Source organism: Lagenorhynchus albirostris, chromosome 11 (assembly GCF_949774975.1).
Source record: "Lagenorhynchus albirostris chromosome 11, mLagAlb1.1, whole genome shotgun sequence".
NCBI classification, from domain to species: Eukaryota; Metazoa; Chordata; class Mammalia; order Artiodactyla; family Delphinidae; genus Lagenorhynchus; species Lagenorhynchus albirostris.
In genome coordinates, this window is record NC_083105.1 from 84,597,159 (window position 1) to 84,622,794 (window position 25,636).

Below are 25,636 nucleotides of genomic sequence, written 5' to 3' on the forward strand. Positions count from 1 at the left end.
TGTTCCATTCAGATCAACTCCTGAATTTCTACTAGATTTATCACTGGAACCACTTAAACAATTAATTATGTGCTACTTTGCATTGTTTTCTAATTGTTTATTATATTTTTTAACTTCTTAGCTCTCGACATTGTGAATTCTTTGAGGGCAGTGATTGCTTTTGTACACATGTGCTATCTTTCATTGTTTACTATCCTGTTTAGACACACAGTTCAAATTCAGCAAGTATTTGTTTATTGACTGATTATATGACTAAATGTAGTAGTGGTAGGCTTGCCAGGTAAAAATGTAGGAAAACCAGTTAAATTTGAATTTCAGATAAATAATAAAAATATTGGTGGGTCTTACTTGCGCTAAAATATCATTCATTGTTTATTTGAAATTGAAAATCAAATTTAACCGTATGTATATATGTATGTATACATATATATACTCACACAGATTTAGGAGGAAAAAAATATATATAAATATATTTTTTCTTCCTAAATCTGGCAGCCCTAGGTAGTGGTGTATTCTTTATGGCTTTGTCAAAGTTTCCAATGTACTGAATGTCAATTCCTGACCTTTCATCCAAGAATAAACTCACTTATTTTGTTGTTTGGAGGCTGCTTCTTCCCAGAATAAGTGAACTGCATAAAATAAGAAGAATAAACGAATAGCAGACATTTTTCAACCAAAGACAAGTGGCTGAAGATGAAAGGATGAACAAAACCCAGTGGCTGAATCAGAAGGGATGAACATGAGAGCCCAGAGTCTACCCAGAGGATAGGAGGTGATACAGGTGGGAGGAGAATGCTGTCTGAAGACCTAGATAGGGAGATGGGTTGGGAAATAAGTTAAAAACAGGAAGAGACAGGAGAGGCAAATTTAAAAAAGAAAAAAACAGCAAAAGAATTTTAAAAATGAAAAGAGAGAAAATGGTGAGAATGAAAAGTTGATGAAACTAGAATAGAAAAAAAGCAGGAGATGAAGAAATAGAATGAGATTGAAGAAGTATGAGGAGTAACACACACACACACACACACACACACACACACACACACACACACACAGAGGAGGGAAAAAGCCTGATTGGGATGGTGTGACAGGAAAAAGCTCTAGGAAAGGAACATGGGCTAAGAATTAATGTTTTTTAAAAATAAATTAATATTACATACAATATTCAAACTTAAAAAGAAGAAAATTCTGCAATATGGGACAGCATGGGTGAAGCTTGAGGACATTATGTTAAGTGAAATAAGCGTGTCACAGAAAGACAAATACTGCACGATTCAACTTATATGAGGCATCTACAATAATCAAATGCATAGACTCAAAATGCAGAATGACAATTGCCAGTGGCTGGCTGGAGGGAGAAAAGCAGAGTTACTAATCAACGGGTATGAAGTTTCAGTTAAGCAAGATGAGTAAGTTCTAGACCTGTGCCAAACAACATGGTACCTATAGTCAACAACACTATATGGTGCACTTAATAATTTGTTAAGAGGGTAGATCTCTTACCAAAATAAAATAAATCATGAAAATTATAGAGTGTGAGAGAAAAATGTCAAATTTATGACATTATAATCTGCATTTGTATGGTAGCTCTTTCTGAATTCTTCCAGACACTTTTTTTCTTCCCTACCTACATAGGCAAGGACATAGAATACCAAATGTCATCTCTGGCCTTTTGTGGACTGAGAGACTTGTTTTTCCTTCCTACAGGAAGTATTGAGGCATTAACCAGGTATGAGACAGGCATAGGTAAGTAACACTTTTAATTCATCTACTTCAAAATCCTGTAAATTTTTTTTTTTTTTTCTGTTACGCGGGCCTCTCACTGTTGTGGCCTCTCCCGTTGCGGAGCACAGGCTCCGGACGCGCAGGCTCAGCGGCCATGGCTCACGGGCCCAGCCGCTCCGCGGCATGTGGGATCTTCCCGGACCGGGGCACGAACCCGTGTCCCCTGCATCGGCAGGCGGATTCTCAACCACTGCGCCACCAGGGAAGCCCGAAAATCCTGTAACCTTCACCAAAATCTTAGATAACTGCTTGATGGGTAGTTTTATAAGCCAACAACTTACTTCCCCATCTAGTTCTCTGCCTTGTTCAGTGGCTTCTTGGTCATACCGCACTAACAAATGGGATGCATTTTTTAAAATTTAGAATACGTTGAAAATAAATTTGACTTATAACTCTGATTCTTGACATGTATTTTGTACATGTGTCGGAAGGACTGGGAGGGGTGGGAATTGTATTGTTTTGTTTCCAAAACTAATGAAAAACAAAGAAAATCTGCCCTGATGGTCCAAGTTTGTTTTCATTTCAACTTCAAAGATGGAAAACCTGCTTTTCTAGGAAACAGCAGGAGGGCTGCTCAACTGTCCTGCCTTGAAAACCTGTCTCCCACATAAATCAGTTGTGTTGACAGAGAGCACTTCCCTGAAAGAAATCACCATTTCTTCCCGTCTCCTGCTTATTTTTAATACATAGCACTTACCGAACCCAGATAGGATGAAGAATTATGGGCTACATAGCTTTGTATTTATATACGTTATTAGTTACACGTACAAAAAATAGGACTGAAGTTCTTATGTTAACCTAGAGGATAGTCTCTAGAGGCAAGCCAAAGGGCTCTGTCTTGTCTAGTCAATGGTTTGTTTTATTTTTTGGTCAGAGACTTAGATGACAACATAAAAAAATACTTACCAAATATGTGTTTGAGCATAATTTTGGGAGTTGAGAAATTCCATGTATGATGGAGTTAAGAGTTAAGATCCACAAAAACCCCAAAACTCCAACATGTGCAAAGAAGGGACAAATCTAACAATATGAAATTTAATAGGGGTAAATTTGGAACTTAACACTTGAGTGCCCCTCCCCTCCCCTCCCCTCCCCTCCCCTTCCCTCCCCTCTCCTCCTCTCCCTTCCCTATTCCCATCCCATTCCTTCCCTCTCTGTCTCACACACACACACACACACACACACACACACACACACACACACACACAACTGCATTACTGTGCTTTCCTGGTGGCGCAGTTGTTGAGAGTCCGCCTGCCGATGCAGGGAACATGGGTTCGTGCCCCAGTCCGGGAGGGTCCCACATGCCGCGGAGCGGCTGGGCCCATGAGCCATGGCCGCTGAGCCTGCGTGTCCAGAGCCTGTGCTCCGCAACAGGAGAGGCCCCAACAGTGAGAGGCCCATGTACCACAAACAAACAAACAAACAAACAAACTGCATTACTCTCAGTTGAGGGAAGCATGGCTTATTGGAGATTGTGGAACAAAGATTTCAAAGATTTATGGATTTTATTTCAATAAAAGCCAGCAGTATGATGTGGCTGCTGAGAAAGCTAATTAATGCACCTTTGAGTGTGGTAATAGACCTATAATAGTTTGAATGAGGGAAGTGATTGTCCTGCTCCAGAAACTGGTTTGAACAATCTTGGTGTGTTACATTCAGCTCTGAGGATCTGGGAAACATAGACAAATTAGACTGTATTCAAAGGAGAACAATTCTTGGATAAGGAAACTCACAATAATTTTCCATGAGTTTCATCTGAAGGAATGGAAATATTAGCCTAGAGAAGAGAATATTCTTGGGCAATGGTAGTTAACTTCCAATTATTCATCAGATATCTGAAAGTGTATTAAATGGAAAAGAAATCAGACGTTCTCATGAATGGTAGAGGTGGAATTAATAAGTTGATGTTGCAAGGAGATAGATATTGGCTCAATATAAAGAAATACTGTTTGTCTGAACTTAGAGTAGGTGGTTATGGAGGAGTTCCCCACTTGGGGAAATTCAAGTATAGTCTGGAAAACCATTGGTGTGGATGTTAAAGAATTCAACATCAGAAGGATGAATGTATTAGATAATATTTAAGGCCTGGGACACAGTATATTATAGCCAGTAAAGTTACATTCTCTGAAGTCAAACAAATTAGACCCAACATTTAGAGTCTATGTGACACTGACAGAGTATACAACCTCTTTGTTCCCCAGTTTCTTTATCTATAAAATAAAAATAATAGAAATTAACTCAGGATTATTGAGAAGATTGAGAAATTCAAATACAGTGATTAGTACAGAGTAAATATTTAATACATGATGCTTTGTTTAATTTTAAGATTTAGGTCCATTCCAACTCTGACAGTTGGAAGTCATTTGTAATAAAAATTTGGATTTGACTTGGATATTCTTGCATTGGGTCCTCTTCCAATGCTACCATATGTGATTTTCGTTCACTTTCTCTCTCTCTCTCTCTCTCTCTCTCCCTCCCTCCCTTTCTTCCTTTCCCCACCCTCCCCCACTCCCTCCCCCACTTAGCATAATACAGACACTCCTAGGACTCATTTACTCTCTGCTGGCTGGGACTATAGTTATAGCTTGTTAAGTGCCTAGAAAGTTTTTATTTCTTGCGAGTATTGTTACCTTGGGAAAATGCAGAAGAGAAAGAGTAAATTTATAGGTCTTGATTTCAACCTATGACACACTCCTCACATATAATTTGCACCCCATTAATTAACAGAGTGTTTTTATCATTGCTTCTGATGTAGCCTATTAAACCATAAAGAGAACTATATGTAGGAGGTAGAATTCTTTGATCTTTAAAAAATGTGTTTTAATTCTTGATTCACATACCAAAAATAAGCATAAATGAAATTTGAGAGATATTTATAGTCTAGGCATGTATAAAAGAACTACAGGTCCTAAATAGTCTAGTATTGGTAATAGTACAGTAGAATGCATGAATGAATGAATGAATGAATGAGTGAATGAATTTAAGAGCAGGACGATATATTTGCTCCTTTAGTTAAATATATAATTAGCTAAACTACTTAGTTGCTACTGTAGAGTTGCTTCCTTATATGGTTCCTTTTTTGGCATTTCAACCTTGATCAATCTACGGAGTAAAATACTAAATTGAATGTGAAATTCTTACTTTTTTTGGAAAGGATATTATTCTTTTATACATTGTTGGATTCAATTTTCTAATATTTTGTTGAGAATTTTGCAGCTATGTTTATGAGAGATATTGATCTGGTTTCTTTTCTTGTAATGTCTATCTGGTTTTGGAGTTAGGGTAATGCTGGGCTCAAAGAATGAGTTGGGAAGTCTTTTTACTCCTATTTTCTGGAGATTGTAGAAAATTTGTCATATTTCTTCCTTCAAAGTTTAGTAGAAGTTGTCAGTGAAACGATCTGGACTTGGTGCTTTCTTTTTTGGATGGTCAGTTATTGATCAGTTTCTTTAGTAGTTATAGGGCAATTCAGGTTATCTATGTTTCCTTGTGTGTGTTTTGGCAGTTTAGTTCATTTCATATAAGCTATCTGATTTATAGGCATGTAGCTGTTTATGGTATTCCTTTATTATCCTTTTCTTGTCCATGAGATCAGTAGTGATGATCCCACTTTCATTTTTCATACTAATAATTTGTATCTTCTCTCTCTTTCTTTTTCTTTTTTTTTTTTTAGTTAGCCAAGGCAGAGGTTATCAATATTATTGGTCTTTTCAAGGAATCAAGTTTTGGTCTTGTTGATTTTCTCTACTGTTTTCTGTTTTCGGTTTCAATGATTTCTGCTTTAATCCTTCTTATTTTTTTTTTTCTGCTTGCTTTAGGTTTTTCTCTTCTCTTTCTAATTTCCTAAAGCAAGCTGAAGTATTGATTTTTAGATATTTTTCTTTTTGTAATATATTCACTAAATTCTATAAATTTCCCTCTAAGCACTTCTTTTCCTACATCCCACAATTCTTAGTAAGTTGTGATTTCTGTTTCACTTATTTCAAAATGTTTTTTAATTTGTATTTAAACTTCTTTGACGTATGGGCTATTTAGAAGTGTCTTGATTAACATTTATATTTCCAAATAATTGGGGATTTTTCAGCTGTTTTTCCTGTCATTGACTTCTACTTTAGTTAAATTGTGGTCTGACATTACATGAAATTTCTAAAAATCTTATATGTTCTGGTATGTTATAAGTCATAATTCTAGTTATTACTTTAAAATGTATATCTCTGAAATAACTACATTTCCTTGTCAATTGCATTATTATAAACTTTCATCAAATCTTTAACCATGGTCACTTTTAAGTCTTTTGTCATTTACAGACAGTTCTGGGCGTACTCTGATGCTTTTGCAAAAATGTTCCTATAAAAGGGTTTCATCTTCAAGGAATTCATAGAAAAGACTCTGACAAGTACAGGTTTCTGGTAACTGACGATACTGCTGAACTGAATGAATAAGCATTTTCAGAACTCTAATGGAAAACTGATGAATTCATAAAGTGCTAACAAAAGATCAAGATGAAAAAAAATTAATTACATGGGACTGAGTGAACTGATGAGGATGATTATAATTTTTGTGACTTTCTGTTTGAATTAAAAAAAAAATCCCACAAGGACTCAGAGGCAAAAAATATACAAATCAATTTTCACTGCAAAGTAAAGGAGCTGTTACAGTGGAGGATTACTGGACTGAATGTCAATATTATGACATAGTGTGAGTGTGTTTCATGTTTGGTAACTGCAACATTGTTGCTTTTGTTGTGGTCACCCATTTACAATGCTTGGTGTCAGTTTATTTATCTCTTGTAAAAATAAAATACAGTGTGTGTGTGTGAAAAAAAATTGTGGTCTGAAAGCAATACTTTATATAATTTTTATACTTTTAAATTTGTTGAGGTATGTTTTATGGTCAAAATGTGGTCTATCTTGGTGAATATTCTATATGAGCTTGAGATGAATGTATATGCTACTGGGTTGTTGGATGGAGTATTTTATAAATGTCAATTAGATCAAATTGATTGATAGTGCTGTTCAGGTCACCTATATCCTTACTGATTTTCTACCTTTTTGGAATAATCAATTACTAACAGAGCGATGGTGAAGACTGCAACTGTAATAGTGGATTGATCTAGTTTTTTTCAATTCTATCAGTTTTTGCCTCATGTAGTTTGACACTCTGTTGTTAGGTGCTTACATGTTTAGGATTGTTACGTCTTCTTGGAGAATTGGCCCCTTTATCATTATGTGGTACCCCTATTTATTCCTGATAATCTTGCTTGTTCTGGAGTTGACTTTGGCTGAAATTAATATAGCTACTCTAGTTTTCTTTTGATTACTTTTAGCATGGCATATCTTTCTCCATCCCTTTATTCTTAGCCTGGGTCTTTACATTTAAGTTGTGTTTCTTATAGATAACATATAGTTGTATATTCTTTTTTATCCACTCTGTATACCTTTTGATTTGTGTATTTATGCCATTCACATTGAAGGAATTATTGATGTAATTGGATTAATATCTATCATATCTGTAACTTTTTTCTCTGTTGCATTTGTTCTGTTTCTCCCTTCCCCCACTTCCCCTGAATTCTCAGGTTTAATTGAATATCATATATGATTCCATCTTATCTTTTCTCTTAGAGTATAAATTATACTGTTTAAAAATAATTTTTAATGGTTTTCCCTAGAGTTTAAAATATATGTTCTAAAATAATCTAAGTCCATCTTCAAATAACACAATACCACTTCACATATAGTGCAGGTTCCTTATTCCCAATTCTTCCCTCCTGTCCTTTGTGACATTGCTCATTTCATTGATCCATTTACTCTAATCACCCAATACATTGTTACTATTATTACTTTATACTATTTTTAGGTCAATTAAGAGTAAGGAAAATAAAAGCCTTTATTTTACTTTTATTTATTCCTTCTCTAACTCTCTCCCTTTTTTTATATAGATCCAAATTTCTGACCTGTATTAATTTTCCTTCCACTTGAGTAATTTATTTTAACATTTATTACAGGTTAGGTCTGCTGGCAATGAATTATTCATTTGTCAAAATGAATTATTTTGTTTGTCTCAGAAAGTCTTTGTTTCTCCTTCACTTTTGAAGGATAAATTTTGCTGGATATAGGATTCTAGAGTGGTGAATTTTTTTTCCTTCAATGCTTTTAGATTTTCACTTCATTTTCTTTCTTGTTTTGCCTAGTTTCTGGTGAGAAGTCCACTAAAATTCTTAACCTTGTTCCTCTAGGTAAGGTTTATATTTCCCCTCTGACTTCTTTCAAGACTTTGACTTTGGTTTTCTGAAGTTTGAATATGGTATGCCTAGGTGTGGGTCTTTTTTTTTTTTTTTTCATTCTGCTTAGTGTTTTCTATGCTTCCTGGATTTATGCTTCGATGTCTGCTAAGTTTCTGGGGTTGCCATAACAAATTACTACCAACAGGGTTGCTGATAAAACAGAAATTTATTCTCTCACAGTTCTGGCGTGTAGAGGTCTGAGGCAAGGTGTCAGCAGGGCCATGCTCCCTCTGAAGGCTCTAGGGAAGAATCCTCTCTTGCTTCTTCCCAGCTTCTGGTGATTGCTGGTAATTGTTGGCATTCTTTGATTCGCAGCTGACTCACTCCAATTTCTGTTTGCATCTTCACATGGATATTTTCCCTTTGTGTATGTTTGTGTCTTCACATAAACTTCTTATAAGGACAGCATTCATTGGATTTAGGACCCATCCTAATCCAGTATAATCTGCTCTTGATGAATTACATCTGCCAAGACTCTATTTCCAAATAAGATCACATTCTGGGGTTCTGGGTGGAAATGAATTTTGAGGGAAGACAATTCAACCCAGTACAGTGTCTACAATTAATTTTGAAAGTTATTGACCAATATTACTTCAAGTATTTTTTCTCCCTTGTTCTTTCTTCTTCTTCTGGTATTCCAATTATGTGTATGTAACACCTTTTGAAATGATCCCAGAGCTCTTGGATATTCTGTTCTGTGTTTTCCTTCTTTTATTCTCTTTGCGTTTCACTCTGGGAAGTCTCTACTGACCTATGTTCAAGCTCACTGATTCTTTCATCAGACATTCTAATTACTGACGAGCACATCAAAGATCTTCTTCGTTTCTGTTACAGCATATTTTCTTTCCAACATTTCCTTCTGATTCTTTCTTAGAGTTTCCACCTTTCTGCTTACACCACCCATCTGTTCTTACATGTTGTCTACTTTTTCCGTTAGAGCCCTTAACATACTGATCATAGTTATACAGGTTTCCCCTGCTATCCAAAACTAGAGCATTCCTATGAAACCTTTCATGAGCTGAAATGGTGTAAAGCGAGGAAACAATTACCGTAGGACACATCTTGCTAACAGATGCACAAAATAAATTGAGATGAAAGCACAGATGCTCACAGACACAGTTCAAAGCTATGGCAGCTTGATGCTGAGATGCTGAGTGTGGTTCCTGGGGAAGGAGCTTGGTGGTACCACTCTCACTGCTCAGGGTGTGCGGCCTCTGTAATGGGTCACTGAAAAATGAATGCTGATTGCTATTTTCAGTTTTCTCCTTTTTTTTCGTAAAAGTGAAGATCCTGTTTGGATTTCTTTTGGTTACTGAAAACAGGTACTAATATGGGTGTTTCATAAAAGTGAAGTGGCATATAATCAATTTTCAAAAACTGAAAAATACCTGTATTAATTTCAGTCTGAAAATTCTAATATCTCTAATATCAGAGTCTGATTATGATGGTTGCTTTTTTTCTTCCAACTGTGTTTTGTCATGCCTTCTGCCATGCCTTGTAATTTTTTTTGTTGAAAGTTGGACATGGTGTATCAGATAATTGGAAACTGGTGTAAATAGGGCCTCACAGTGAGAATTTCTATTAAAATGGCTAGGATTCAGGCTGGGTTTATGTTTGATGTAGCTGTAGGTGCCAGAGGCTTCAAATTCTCTCAGTGTCCTTATTTTTATTTCCCCTCCTTACTTTGGGCTTCCCTAAGTATTCCTACTTAGAGGGAATCTGTGTCTTGCAATTCTTTCACCTCTGATCCACTGTTATTACACTGAAGCCTTGCTACAGTGGTGGTAAGGTGTACGGGAGGGGGAAACATTCTATAACCTGAATTAAATCTCAGTTTTTTAGTGGGGCTGTGTCTTGGGCTCGGCTATGACCTTCACAAGTGTTTCTCCTGTGGTATAGCCTTTCCTCCCAGCTCCCTTCCCTGGCTGCAGGGCTCCCCCGTCTGTTTCCTTGATGTCCTATTGACTATGTTTTCTCCCTCTGAGGTGAGATAGGTGAGACAAGAGGGCTAGAGGGGCTGAATGGGTGGAATGCCTTTCCTCCAGCTGGAATAAAACTCTGGTAGTCTTTTCCCCTGGAGAATAGACCTTTGTTATGGAGAAGACCCCAAGTATATTATTTCACAATGATTACTTATTTCCTCCCCCTGCCAGAGCCATGAGTCAGTGAATCTACATCATGAGAACTTTACCTGGAGTTAAAGCCCACCCAAGTGGGATGGGTGCTATTTAAGATACGAGTTTCTCACTCTCAGGCTAGTTCACATACAGCCTCCAGCAATTCATCATAATTACCATTGAAGTGTTCCTGCAAGTTTATGGCTTCAGCGTCTTCTGATTGAGGTAAGCAGAACTTGACTGTGATGCTTGGAATGTGCCCATCTCTCCAGGTTTTGGAGTGACTGTTTACCTTATGACCTTAGTTCTCTGATGGGTCCAAGAAAAGTCATTAAATTTCAGTTTGCTCAGCGTTTTCTTGTCTTAAGAATATCTCGAGTGATCACTTCCAAGATCTTTACGTGTCAGAGCTAAAACCAGAAATCCATTTGAAATATATTTAATATTCTATTTGTAGTCTAAAGTTCTTTTTTGCTTTTTTATAATAGCAAATTCTAAAGTCTTTAAAAATGTGAAATAAAAGTAAAAAAAAAAGAAACTTTTTAGACTTCAGTTATGATATAAATGTTATATTTCATAAGATTTCAACTGGTTTACCTTAATTCTATTTTCCTAGGAAGTCATCTGTTCTTTCTCGATTTTGCTAGTATTGTATTGTACTGAGGTATTGGTGGTGGAAAGAAGATGGGGTGAGCAATTTCAAAAAAGGTCTTGCATGATTCAGAACTGCGTAACTGTAAGCCCATTTCTAAAACTCCATTTACAGCAGGGGCCAAGGCTGGAAGTTCTGACAATGCCTTAGGGGAGCATTCTCCCTGGAAAACTGTGGCATTGAATAATGATGAGCACCAGTACAAACCAGGGTACTTTTTTTTTTTTTGCGGTACGCAGGCCTCTCACTGTTGTGGCCTCTCCCATTGCGGAGCACAGGCTCCGGACGCGCAGGCTCAGCGGCCATGGCTCACGGGCCCAGCCGCTCCACGGCATGTGTGATCTTCCCGGACCGGGGCACGAACCAGCGTCCCCTGCATCGGCAGGCGGACTCTCAACCACTGCGCCACCAGGGAAGCCCCCAGGGCACTTTTAAAGAAAGTCAACTTTAAAGGATGCCTGAATCTTAAAAAGTCTTTAGATGAACTTTCAATTGGCAGGTTTTCTGCATTTACATGTAAAAGAGAGGAGAAATCTAGCCTTACTGTCATAATTTCTTACTTATTTTGGTACATTCAATTAGTTGAGTCTATTCCAGTTTTTTCATAATACTATCATTTCCTTTATGAAAATGATGGTAAATTTTTATACACATATAAATGCTTTAGTGCTTCATGGTTTTATACCATCAGTGGGACACTTGAAGGGACAGCAAAGGTTTGTCTAGCCCAGCTCCTAGTATGCTACATTCTAATAGTTTATCAAAGACTGACTGATTTATAGGCTTTCATTTAAAATAAACAAGAATGGAATTCTATAACCTCTTTATGATTTTGATAAGTGTACAGATATTTAATTTTGTCAGATTTCTTTCATAATCCAGTAATACTTGATGTAATCATATTTGAACGTTACAAAATACATTTGTAACCATCATCTCTTTTGATCTTTATAACAACAAGTGAAAGAGGGAGGGCAAGCAGCTGTCGCTAGAATTCTGATGTAAGCAAGTCTGCATGCTCATCTAGAACTGCTGGGGTACTTAGGCAGTCTTCTAGGAATAGTTTTTACATAAGGGTGTGATGTTTCCTGGTGAGATGCACAGAGGATTTGCATTCTATGTCTCTAGGATTCTCATTCCCAAAGAGGAAAAGACAGTTTCCGGTATGGGACATGCATGAAGATGTCTGGATGTGGGGTACTCCAGAAAGCAGGGAACTCTCTGGGGTCTCTTTCATAAGGGCACTAAATCTCATTCATAAGGGCTCCATCCTCATGACCTAATAACCTCCCAAAGCCCCACCTCCTGATATCATCACATTGGAGGTTAGGATTTCAACATAAGAATTTTGAAGGGACGTTAAGAATTTTGAAGGGACATAAACATTCAGTCTATTACAGAGAGATTCCTCTAATACCTATATTAGTTACTATACTTTTGCATATGACAGACATTGAACTTAAACCAACTGAAGTAAAATAAAATTCATGAAATCCTTTGGAAAGACACCAGAGTGGATCAAAATGAGAAGGATGAAAAAAGTGAACAATAGAAACTAGGTTGGCCTCAGACAACGTTTCAGGTTGGAATAATGGCCTCAAGTGTGTGAAGAACATTTCTCAGTCTCTTTTTTGTGTTGCTAGTTTATTCTTTCAAGTTAGTTGCCATCATAAACTTGGATTAATGGCTGAAAGCAGTTCCTGGGCTTAAATTCTCACAAATGAGTCCTGAGGGAAAAAAAGGGCTAGCTATTTCGCCTAGTTATACCTGTCTCCTAGGAGGTGGAGCATGAAAGAAAAGGACCACATAACTAATGTAATGGGAAGACCTGCTCACATAGAGAATAGAGAGCAATTTCTGGAAGATGAGAAAGGATGCTGAACCCAAAGAAAAATGTTTACTTAGTAACTGTACTCAATTCCAAGTAACAGAAGACAGCAAAATTGTGGCATAAAAATAAAGGTTTTATTTGTCTCACATAATGAGAAACCCAGAGGCAGGCAGTCATGCAGTCCTGGGAAACTTCCTAATCACTTCTAGAACCCAACCACTTCCTTATTTCTTCTGAGCCAACCTTCTTATGCACTTGTCACTCTGGGTCACTGAATGGCTGCTCTAACCTCTAACCTCATGCCCATGATCCAGGTCACTCCAGTCAGGGATGTGCTGTGGAGCTTAGTCTGGATCACCGTTACACTGTTTTGTTTAAGCCACATGAGCAGTGTCACCAAGTAGTTACAGCCATGATGTTGTACACGACATAACCCAAGGAAGCTAGGGCATCAGGGGAAGCGTTTGAATTTGTATTAGTCAGAATGAAACAAGAGTGTGACAATGTGTGTGTGTTTGTACTTATTTGAGAGGAGCCGCATTTGAAGCTGCTCTTGATGGCATCAGGTACAGCAGAAGAGTTTGGGGCCAGCCAGGTCCACTTGAGTTTTTCTGCACTTATAACATGTTGATGGAACTGATGAGCCAGCAGGTAGTCAGATTGCCAGCTGCAGCGGCTTCTTGCCAGACTGTGGTGCTGGATCTAGGACACAAGGAGATCCTTAATTGTTTCCCACCCCTCTCTTACCACCACCCCAGGTCTGCGGTGTTCCCTCTCCAAGGGCCAGGATTATTGTTCTCCTTCCACAGCCATAAAATTGGTGTGTTCATCCCAATAACTATAACTTCACCTTTTTCTAATCACCTCTGACTCAGACCTAGCCCTTTTGTCTAGAAAGATATGGTGCACATGAAACAAGGCATTTTTACAAAAGTTACAGAGACCCATTATGTCTCCCACTTTGACCAAAGAGGGCCATGTAGAGGAGCTCAATGAACAATGCACTAAAACAAGTGGTCATCATCTCAGGATCTAAGACCCCATTGAATATCTCTTGGGAGAGATATTCTGGATGGTTGAACCAGAGGTAGGTCTGAATTCCCTATATCCACTTTTGTCTGGGCTACCATCCAAAGAGGGTAGCCAACCAGAATAGGCCAGGATTGCTGTCAGGGGAAGAAAGATGTCACACGTCTAGGAAACCAGGTTAGATGCTATGCATGCAGTGGGTTTGCATGTAGGATGAGGAACACTGAGCTCGGAGAATTCACTGCTTTTATAAAAACCAGTAAGTAACCTTACTCTTCATTTTGGAAGGAGATGTTATCTCACCCCTCAAAGTTTGCTTGTTGTAAACATAACCCTGAGAAATGGCCTGGGGTAAAGAGTGGTAAAGACCCTTACAGGGTCTCTTGTAGGAGTGCAGGAGACCCATGGAGAAGTGTCTTCTCCCAACAGAACTATAAGAAACAATCTTCTGAAACTCATTACTGTCTTGACCCCTAGGAAGTACTTCTTAATGTTACTCAGTGTCATTGAGATGAAAACTCCCCAAGAAAATTTTCTATTTAGTCTTGAGGTCAGGAATAATTGGTCTTCTCCTGAACAATTGTAAATATGGAAATGGACCCTTTTTCTCCCTTCTAGGCTGCTGGAGCGGTTGAAGTGTAGCTTCAATATGTGGCCCAATTCTAACACTGTCTCTGGCACAAGGAGGTCTTCAATAAACAAAGTTAATGAAGGATACAGAACTGTCAGGTGAGATGTGCATTTTGTGGGGAACTCACTCCTGGTTCCATTTCATTCCTCTGCTCTTTTATCCCTTTATCTCATTTTTCTTACTTTAATCTAAAATTGTAACAAAGATCAACACATTTTATTTTTAATAAACTGGATTTCAAATCCAGCTGTTCTAATCTTGGTGCTCTATCTTGTGTCTAATTCTATTCTCTGTGAGTTGAAAAACACCTGGTCAATCTTTTTATCTTAAAATATGCCTGAAGAAAGTTATGCAATCACCCATACTGTGTCCCCTCCTCTGTCACTACCCTATTGGTTCTGTTTCCAATGGTTGTCAGTTTTGTCATTTTCCTCTGTAGTCCAGATACTCTCGTTTTGTACATGTAGACCCAGACCCTCTGATGTTAATTTGAAGATTTCTTCTCGTTTTTTCCCAAGCCCATTCAACATTCTCAGACCTTTTAGTTACATATATTACTGAAAAACCATCTTAAAGCTTTTTTTTTTTTCCTACAAGCAATACCATACTCATTTATGTCCATTGCCCTTCATCCTGTTTTGAACAAATCATCTCACTATTTCTTTATTTTTGGGCTGAAAGATTTATGAGCCTTTATATATTGTAATTTCCTGCTATAGGAAGGCAGAAAAGAACATTGTGGGCCCTAGCTGTGTCCAGATAAACACTCAGAATTCAGAAACGGCCTACTGAAATAAAATATTTTTTATTGTATAAATGCTTGATCATTTACTTATGTAACAAAATTAAAAATAGCTGAAAAATTAATAGATATATTGCACAAAGAGGTGACCCAAGTAACTAGAAGTGGTGCATGACAAAATCTGACCTCTGGGGTAGTGATCAATTGATTACTCTGTCACCTGGAAAGCAGGAATTTTGAGCATGTAACACAGTTTAGTTTAGAGTGCAGTAACTTACCATATCCTTTTAAAAAAAATCAACCTATGAATTAAATTCTAAATTTGTTTAAGTGCATAAGCATTAATGAGAAAATAGGGGGTAGAAGTCCCAGATACCTCGAGATTGAAATTTTATTTACTGTCTTCAAATAATATACTGAAATTCAACTACAAAGGACATTTTTTAGTGATTTTTTTTAACCACCCGCCTTGTTTTATGTGCTTTTGTTGACTTTTCAATTTGTTCGTTCTTTCATTTGCCCACCATATTTCACATACTGTACAATGCATTTGGTAATACAGTACCAAAAATCTGAGAGAAGTAACAGAAACGGGAGTAATCATGAGTTCCTACACCCAAATACCTAAAACTTACTGGAACTCAAGCTTAAAATATTATTGTCTCATTTGATAACTCATTCTGTTACCAGTTCTAAATCAGCAAAATATATCAGTCATTACCTTTATCCTTATAAATCAAATCAATGTGTCTCATTGCACGTAAACCTTCATTATACTTTTGCTACAAAATTTGTAGCAAGAGAGAACACAGACTACATTGTGAAAGCTACACCTGAAAGAAATCCACATATTAAAAAAACCTATTTTTACATGTTTAAATCCTCCCACACTGTATACTCATTATTTAAAATTAAAGGACAGAAGTCAAATTGAAAAACAGTAAAATTAAGAGACAAGATGTGGGAACTACAAGTTGTTTCACTTGAATAGAACCAATCTTGTTCTCTCTGGTTTTTCTCCCAGGAAAGGAAAATTTAACAATCAGAATAATAAACACACTTCCCTAATAAAAGCAATGCAATTGTGGTTTTGGTTGTGTAAAGTATTGGGGTTTTATACATTATTTCCTCTTTCCAGAACTGTGACTGAAATAAAAAAAAAGTTCATTCTAAATACTTACCATTAAAATGAGAAAGTTTAAAAAATTAGAATTCACTTTTAAATGTATATGCTGCCTCACATTTCAGTCAACTTCTAACAAAACCAGTGTTGGCAGTTTTACCAACTGTCTTTAACCAGTTAGGTCTGGTTCCCAGTTAGTATAGTACTACTGATCCTTAATTCGTAGAACCACAGGGGAATGTTTAAATAAAAGAACACTTGATTTCATAGTAGTTTTTAAATGAAAACATATGTATCTGTAATAGGGATTTAAAAGTTTTTTTCAGTAAGAACTTAATGTGTGGCATCTGTTAGGTATAGGGTGTCTTTTTTAGTTTTTCTGAAGAGGCACATTAGGCCCAGTAAAGTTAATAGTTTAGATGTCAGTATCTCAGGAGTTATCAACATTAAGAGCATCCAAGGAAGGAAGATTTTTGTCAGTTATTTTTCCTTCCTTATTGTATTTAGGGAGAGAAGGAGAGAAAGAGAAGATCTCACAATACTTTCTCAAAGCTGTTTGATTTGGAGAAGCTCACTTTTCAAATTTGATATGCACGCTGTGTTTGGTGAGACAGGTAAAAATAGACGTGGCATAAACCACTCATATACCTGGGATTCTTATCAAATATTTTAAGGTTCCTTTGAAGGATGTCAGTGTTTGAGCCCATAATGGTTAAACATAAATCACCATTTTATAATATACTCTTGTTAATGGAGTGAGGGTTGACAAACTACCTTAACTTAAAAAAATAATAAAAATGGATAATTCGTAAACCTGATGATGACATGACATATTTGGTTTCCTGCATTCTCTAAATTTCCCTCTACCTCTCGGGTCACAGATTTTCGTATTTATTAGCATCCTTCTCGATCTTCTTTAGGATTGCCGAGCACCCTGTCTCTGCTCTTTTTAACATATACGACCAAAAACATCCAAAATGAACTTTGTACAAGTCAACTGGGGTCAAATATCGTCCACTCCTAATACGTATTTACTAGCACTCCCCCGATGCCTCCAAATATGTTGGGGGGCTTGAGATCGCCTCAAAAATTTTTAGAGAATCTTTAATACCTTGGACAAATGTAAATACCTCTCCCATCAATAATATTTCTAGTGCCTTAGGAGGCCATTTGAATATGGGGATGCAACAAATCTCAGTTGATATGCCTTTATCTTTCCCCCAAATTTTGAGAGTCATATCTACATAGTTGTCCCTTGGTATCCATGGGGGACTGGTTCCAGGATCTGTCTGGATACCAAAATCCCTGGATTCTCAAATCCCATAGTCCACCCTCCGCATCTGGGGATCCACCAACTGGAGATGGAGTAGTACTGTGGTATTTACTGAAAAAAAAAAATCTGCGTATATGTGGACCTGCGCAGTTCAAACCTGTGTTAAGCAAGGAACAACTGTAGTATATATTTCTATGAGTACATGTATGTACACTGCATATACATCTGAGTATATATATTGAAAGGTAGCATAACAAAGTGGATAAGGTCTTAAATCTAGAGTACTTTGGCTTGAGTCCAGGTTCCCTCACCTACCAATTGTGTAATCTTGGACAAATTATAAAACCTCTCTGTGCTTCAGTTTCCTTACCTATAAAATGATATAATAAAATTATGTACCTCATGGGATGGTCGTGAGGATTAAATGAGTTTATACAGGTAAAGCATTTAGAACAATGCTTGTAAAATGATACAGATTCTAAAACTTTAGCTATTATTATTTACGTCATATGAATATATGCATATAATATATAATGCTTAGCCTACAAAATAAGACAGTTGTATATATTGCTAAATACCTTTTATATTTAATATATATGGATACTCCTTTATACGGCACATTTAGATTTTCTTGGAAATTTCACAGTTATCTAATAACCAACATGAGTGAGAATACCATCATAGCTCATGTCTGGACTGCACATAGTATAAATTTCGTATTTTAAATCTACGCATTTAATGAAATAATATTTCTCACTGAGAAACTTGCCCTAATATAAAGTGTCAGTGAGCCCAGATGCAGTGGAAAAGCTTAAAGCTGGAGCAGTGTGGATTGGCATCCCGGCACACCCACAGAAGCTGTATGATTTGGGGCAAGTCATTTAACCTTTCTGAGCTCTAGCTTTCTCATCTGCAAAACAGGGATGTAACATTTCTTACAAGTTTGTGGTAAGAAGTAGGGAAGAAATACATTAAAAAAGCACTTGGGGGCTTCCCTGGTGGCGCAGTGGTTGAGAGTCCGCCTGCCGATGCAGGGGACACGGGTTCGTGCCCCGGTCCGGGAGGATCCCACATGCCGCGGAGCGGCTGGGCCCGTGAGCCATGACCGCTGAGCCTGCGCGTCCGGAGCCTGGGCTCCGCAACGGGAGAGGCCACAACAGTGAGAGGCCCGCGTAACGCAAAAAAAAAAAAAAAGCACTTGGCCAAAAGCCGGGCACGTGGTAAATGCTTGATAAATGGAAACATTGATCTTTCTTGTGTCAGTCCCGCTTTAAATATGGGTATTTTTAAAAATTTTAACACAAACATTCCATTGGAGGTTTTTGATCAGCTATGCTGTTGCTATATAACGATCATGTGTTAGTCTTAAGGCCATGTGGTTTCAATAACCGTAAATGGTTGGAAGTTCTGCTGCCTGTAGGAGCAAAAAAAAAAAAAGGAGAGGTTGGTGTAATTCAAGTTTCACCAACATCTCACCAGGCAGCTTGTGACTGTGCCCCTCCTTCCCTCTGCCCAGCCTCTCCTCTCCTGCAAGTAGGAAGCCTGCTGGTCCCCGAAGCTGTTACGCTGAAAAAGAAGAAGCTGAAACCCTGAGAAGGCAGCACTGCTCTGCTTGGTGAGGTTAGGCCAACCAGGCACGCTTGTCACCCATTGGCTAGAGAGGTAGGGGGAAAGGACTCACTCTGTCCCTTTATTTTCACTGAGTATGGGCTGAGAGGAAGTAGTTCACTGTAAATAACAACCCCCTGTCAAATGTTACTTATTTTCATATAATTGGTAGTGAGGGGCCCCCCTTTTTTTTTCTTTTTTTTGCAGTTGGCCTGATTTGCTTCTTGCACATTATATAAGGATGTGGGTAGTGATAGCTAACTGTGAAAAGCAGCTACATATGTATTATGAGAATAAATCATTTAATGTATGGCAAGAACTCTTTAGAATAAAAATTACACTTAAATTCCAGGTACGATACAATTATTGATGCATTCTTATGAGTTCTTGTATTCTTATTACACAAGTGGCTCAGACTTGAAGCTTGCATGATATAGTCAATGTGAGGAAAAGTAACATACAGGCAAGATGTTTCATGCACACATGCACAGAATTTTTTCACACAGTTGGTGAGGCCACATTGATCCAGCAATTTGAATATTATTATTATCCGTGGTCTCTCTCATTAAATACTTAAGAAAACATAGTAAAATTGTTTAAGGATACACATTTAGAATGCTATATCTAGAGCAATATCCAAGTTGGCAAATGATTACACTGCTTATAAATTCCAGGCAGATGATAATTTAGAGTCCCCATGAAAGCCTGGAGTTTATTTGATTGTTCTCTTAATTACTGGGCTCTATGCTATCAAATATTTGTGGAAGAGGAAGTTTTCTTTGTGGGAGTGGATAATAACTGTGCTTACACTTTGAAATTTTTGCCTTGAGTTATTAAGATTTGCATTTCTCACTTTTGTTCTAAGGAAAGGTGTTTAGCCATTTTTAGAAAGCAGGTACCAAATAATCAATCGTCAAACACCCCAGAAAGTTTCTGCCCTAGACAAGTGCAAAAACCTCAGGTATTAGCGATCCACCTCCAGAGACAAATCTACAAAGGGTGGAAAGGGGGAGAAAGGATGTATCACTTTTCTCGGTGAATATATTGTGATGGGTATGTGTTGCGTGCTTTAAGGAACTCTTATTTGCTTGCTAGCTGCCGTTTAGAAATCAGCTAGAAAAAGTCTGCGAGAGATCGCAGACAGGCAAGCCCTAAGCCTCCCTCCCATGCTCCTTCAGTGCCCTGCTCTTGCAGGAGCGTGAAGAATAAACAGACTGGCCATTGATCTCCGGGTGGTGTTGTTGCACTCTGGGAAATGCTGGGGGTGCCGAGGGACGTGGCTCAGTCAATGGATGCGCGCCTGAAAAAAATCGCCCAGAAGAGGAGAGAGAACATGCAAATCAGCCTCAAGCTAGAGAAGAGGAAGGGAACAGCGAGAAAAAGAAACGTGTTGCTCGTATTGTGTCTTAGTCCTTTTCTCCGCCACCCTCCTCCAGACCCGCTGCCTCCCTCGAGACACCTCCCTCCCTGTTCCATTCTGGACACCAAATCTGGGAAGATCTGTCAGGATTCCCCCGCTCCACCCTAGTTTTGAGATTTAATACGATTCCCCTCCCCCCTCCCACCACCCCGCCCCGGGGCAAACCGGCAGCTGTTTTAAGTCAATGAAAGTAAGATTGGTAGAGAGAAGCGCTGGAGCAGCCCGGGAGCTGTCAGTGCACACACAAATCAGCCCCACAGCTTCTGCTCGGGGCATCAGCTACGGAGTTTCCTCCGATGGTGATGCAACTCCGAGGGGCTCGCTCTCGCCTTCCTGCGCCGACTCCACTGTCGCAGACGAAGGAGTCGAAGCCCAGGGCCGAGCCTTTTTAGACCCCTGAACATCATTCCCCGGTTCTTGGGCACTGGGATTTCGGGCTTCACACACACGCAAAACAAAACCAGTTCAACCGCCCGGGAGGCAGAGATGAGAGCGTCTCAAAACTTTTCTCCCCCCCTCCCCCCTCCGCCAAGGAGTAGGTGGGTGCAAAGTGCCGGCGGCGGGGACCCGCGGGCGCAGAGCCGCTCTCGGGGAGGCACTGGTCGCTTTAAAAACCCAACCTCTCGCCGCTCCAGCCTTGGCGCTGGGCGGACGGCGGCTCGCCTCTCCCGGAAGGTTCCGCGGACACCCGCAGACCTCCACGCGCGCCCTCCGTGCCGGGTTTACCGCGTGCAAACGGGGGTGGGGGGCGCGAAGGGGCCCAGGTAATGGTTACAGGACAGCCGGTGAGGTTCCAGCGCAGGGAAGAAGTTGACAAAGGGGACTTGACCAAACATGAAGGCGTATTTACAAACGCGAGCTCCACCGAGATCTGGAGAGATTCCCCTTCTCCCTGCCTCCTTCCCCTTCTGCCATTTCATTTTATCGCTCTTTTAAGTGGAGGGCAGATTGTTTTGTTGTGTTTTGTTTTGAAACATTCCTGCATGGTGTGGGTCATCGCCGCGTTATTTACCATCTAGTTTACCCTGCAGCAGCCGGGGAAGCAAACTCTGGGGCTCCTTCCCTTCGGATGGACAGAGAGGGCGGCCGGGCGACGAGCGGCAGGAAGGAGGTCAGGGTGGGTTTGCGGGAGCCCGGGGGCGACCTGGAGGGAACGCGAGCCCCCGGCACCGCCCCCCGGCGCACGCCCCCGCCCCCGCCGCACCCCCCGGGGCGGGCGCCGGCCGCGCTGACCCGCTGCGGGTGCGCTGCCCTCGCCTCCCCCATTGTTCCGACTGTCTTTTTGCCTTTTGTTATTTGCACTCGCATTGTGTTGTTTGTCTCTGAAGCCGCCTCATGACCAGCAAAGGGATTTCACCTCGTCCTTGAGAGCTACACGGGGAGCGCGAGCGAGCGAGCGAGAGAGCGAGCGAGAGGCTGGGGGAGAGGGACGCGCGCGCGCGCGCGCGCACACACACACAGACACACACACACACAGACACACAGAGACACACACACACACACACACACAGAGTGAAAAAGGCGAGCCACCAAACCCATCTCCAGTCTCCTCCCGGGGGCCCCCAGCCCGCCACTGTGCCACTTTGCATCCCGCGCCTGAGGAGACGTTGAGGAGAGCCGGTAAGGTGCGTGAATCGCAGCGTTTTAACTTTGTTGTCGGTCCCGACGTGGTGGTGGGCAGCCCTCCAAGGCGCCGAGCTCCCCTCTGCCGCTCGCCGTGCCCGCCGCTCCGCACTCGTTCGCGGCTCCAGCTGGAGAGCCGGCGGAGGAGGGCGGGGGCCGCCGCCGGAGTTTTCCTCAAGTACAGAGGGAGGGGGACGGGGTGGGGGCGAGGGGAGGCGGGAGGCGGCTCGGGGCTGGCAGCCGCTCGGTCCCCCTCGCGGGGCGGCCGTCCGCGGGGACCCCGGCGTGCGGGCTTGGACCCAGTTCAGGAAATGCGATAACTTTATATTTTGCTTGGGGAGCCTGCGTGCTGTTGCCGGTATTGTTTTGCAAGTGGTGGCGGTGGAGGTGGTGATGAGCCAGGAGGGCAGGAGCGCAGGGAAAATCCTAGGCTCGCCCGTGCATCTCGGCCGGCGCCAAACGGCAGCCCCTCAAAGTTGGCCGGAGGGCCTGACCCTTCCCAGGACAGAAGCGCGACCCCCGGCCCACCCCACAACCTGAGCGCTCCCCCTGTTCGTCTTTTTGTTTCGCTTTCTGCCATCCCTGTCCCCAGAAGTACCCCCCTCCTCCCCCGTCCCCCCGGCGCGGAATTTCGGAAACGAGTCTCATCCTTCAGGATTCTAGGGATTTCAGACACCGGAAGCTTTAATTTTTAATTGCAACTACTTTTCCCCCCTCACCCCACTCCGTGTACCAAGTGGAGACCGCTCACGTGTTGTGTCACTTTAAGCGCGGGTTTGGGAAATCTCGCTTGCACTTTTGGGCTACAGTAATAAGCCAGGAAAAGAGGTTATACGAGTTGAAATCAAATTGGATTTGGAAATGTTTGCGTTTGATAGCAGCAGTTTGTTGAGTATTGGTCTGCTGGCATCGGATGCACACGAAGCACTGTTTACATATTTTGAGTCATTTTTCTTCAACGTTACAAAGCAAATCTATTAATAAATAGATTGACCCTGGTGAATATCTAAAGACGTTGGCCCCTGATCAAATGCAGAGTGTGGTGAATGTGAATCCATTTTGATGTCTTCCTTTCTCAATTAAAGGGGTCAAACTGAGGAATTCTTTGAATGTTGCAGAACGATATTCTCAGTGTCCACCAACTCAGGCACTCTGGGTGGCAGTCGACAGTACTTCTTGAGAAAAGTTTAGCGATTTGTTGTCACCCCGTTGGGAATCCTCACAATATCCAGATATCCAAAGGAGTTTGTCAAGAAAGGCATGAGCCGATTTCCCCAGAGACTGCCTTTAGGCCCAGCACAGTTCTTTAGTCAAAGGCAAGACCAAGGGAGATCTGTGGGATTTTGGGTAATAAGTGTGGGAATCTGCAAAGGGACTAGACAGAGTGATTTGTTTCCTTGCTGTTCATAAATAATGGCCCCTAGTATCCTTAAAAAAACCCCTCCCCACAAACGAAACAGGCCAATCCAGTAGGCGCGTGGGAGATTTGTAGGCAATGGACGTTTCAATCAGAAAAAACAGAGCAGTTTTTGATCAGGATGACAAGGAGTTAGGCTCGATTGCCAAACGTGATTAGGTTAAGGGCCAGATGGTTTTAAAGTATACAGAAATGTTTTTTAAGTTTGACTTTTATAGCATTTAGAAGGAGGACGAGTTCTTAGAGTCTTTACAGAGCTGCTAAATTTTGATCTAATTTTGAAGGAATTCAGCTGTACGTGAACTGCTATTAGCTCTGATAGGGAAGGAATCTGGTTTCAAATGCAGATACATGGGACAGAGTTTCTGGGGGTGCTTCTTCCTGATTTAAATATAGCTCTGAGGCTGAAGCCTAGATAAATTCAGCCACAGTGATTTAAAATCGTAAGTACTTACACTGAAAGTTCTCTGAGGCATTGTGTAAAGTTCTCCTGCAGATTATGTCATCAACTGTTTATTCCTCAGAAGTATACAAGATAAAAATCATAAGCATCACTTAAAACTGATGCAACACAGCATCAGTTAAATCCTTACACTGGTAGAGATTGCTTTTTTTTGCCTAAAAGGTAGATCTTTCATCACATGAGTTGTTTAAAAACATTTAATTGTGGGCGTGGGAAGGCATGTGCATAATTATTTAGTTATTTGTGTTAATTATATAGTAACATACTTGCTTGAAATTCTTTCTTTTTTGTCCTTTCTTTCCAGTGGGCTTCTAACAACCTTGTACATGAAGAAATAACAGAGTTTTTGTTTGCCTGGGGGTTTTAAAAAAAATCTCTTTTTGTAGCCTTTTTGAATGGGCAATAATGAATCAATCTGATATAGACTTGCAAGAGTACTCTTAATACAGGAAAAAAGAACTTCAGCTCTTAATACGGAAACCCTATATAGTTTTCTTGTTGAGATTAAGCAGTTCTGGTTGAATGCCATACAGGATTCAAAACTCTCAAACTTATTTGGTAAATAACTAGGCATTTGAGATCCAGTGGTTATTTCAAGTTAACTTAGTTCTATACATGTAAATGCATATCCTGTTTAGACTGACACATGGTTTTGTAAAAGAAAAAAAATGAATATACGCTTATAAAGATGTTATCTGTGGAGAATATGGAGTAAACAGTAAATAAGAGTGAAATTTATGCTCAGGTATGGCTTCTTCCTTTTTTTTTTTTGTCCTTTTTGAGCGTAAAGCACAAGCTGTCGGGAGAGTTTAAAATTTCATTTTCCAAAGAATTTGAATGCTTAGAGGATTTTTTCTCTTCTAAAGCAAATGAAAAATATAATGATAAAAGAATATACCGTCTTCTTGTAAAAGCTCTATCCCTTTATTGAGTGATAGACAGTCATTGTTTTCAAGGTATGTCTAGATTATATAAAAAATGTAATATGCAGGGCAGGATAAAACTTGTTTTTATTAGTCTAAAATACACTGGATTTCAAATAACTTAGGGTTCTAATGTTGAACACTATTTAGATTTGCAGCAGGTAGCATTGTTGGATATGATCGATTGGTGTAACCTGGATGGTTCACCCAATATCTGATCACCTGTAGTGGTAGAGAATGCTATAATTAGAGTTTTGAGAGTAACCTGGAAAACTTATTGTCTAGGCCTGAATTCAGTGCATTCCCTCACATACTCGTCACAATTTTTAGCCTGAGAAATGTAGATTTATTTTAAAGGCAAAGAGAGTGCTTGGCTGTTTCAAATAAACTATCCCCTGAACTTAGAGTTGTAGATAGTTAATAAAATAAAAGTCCAATTTTGTTCCAAACATTGTTTTAAAACACCCATTTGTAAATTGTCTACATTTGGTTTTCATATGTTAATGATTTGAGATCTGAAGCTTCTTTCAGAAAGGCATTTTGGTTTATCTTAAAAAACACCATGCAAAACTGTCTAAACAACTCTGTAAATAAACTGTTCCAAATGCCTCAATTTGATGAATGAATTAAAGAATTATAGTTCTTAATCCAATTATGATCAGTCTTGTTATTCCATTTCCCATTTGAGGGTGCTTAGGGAGTGGGGATGGCAAATG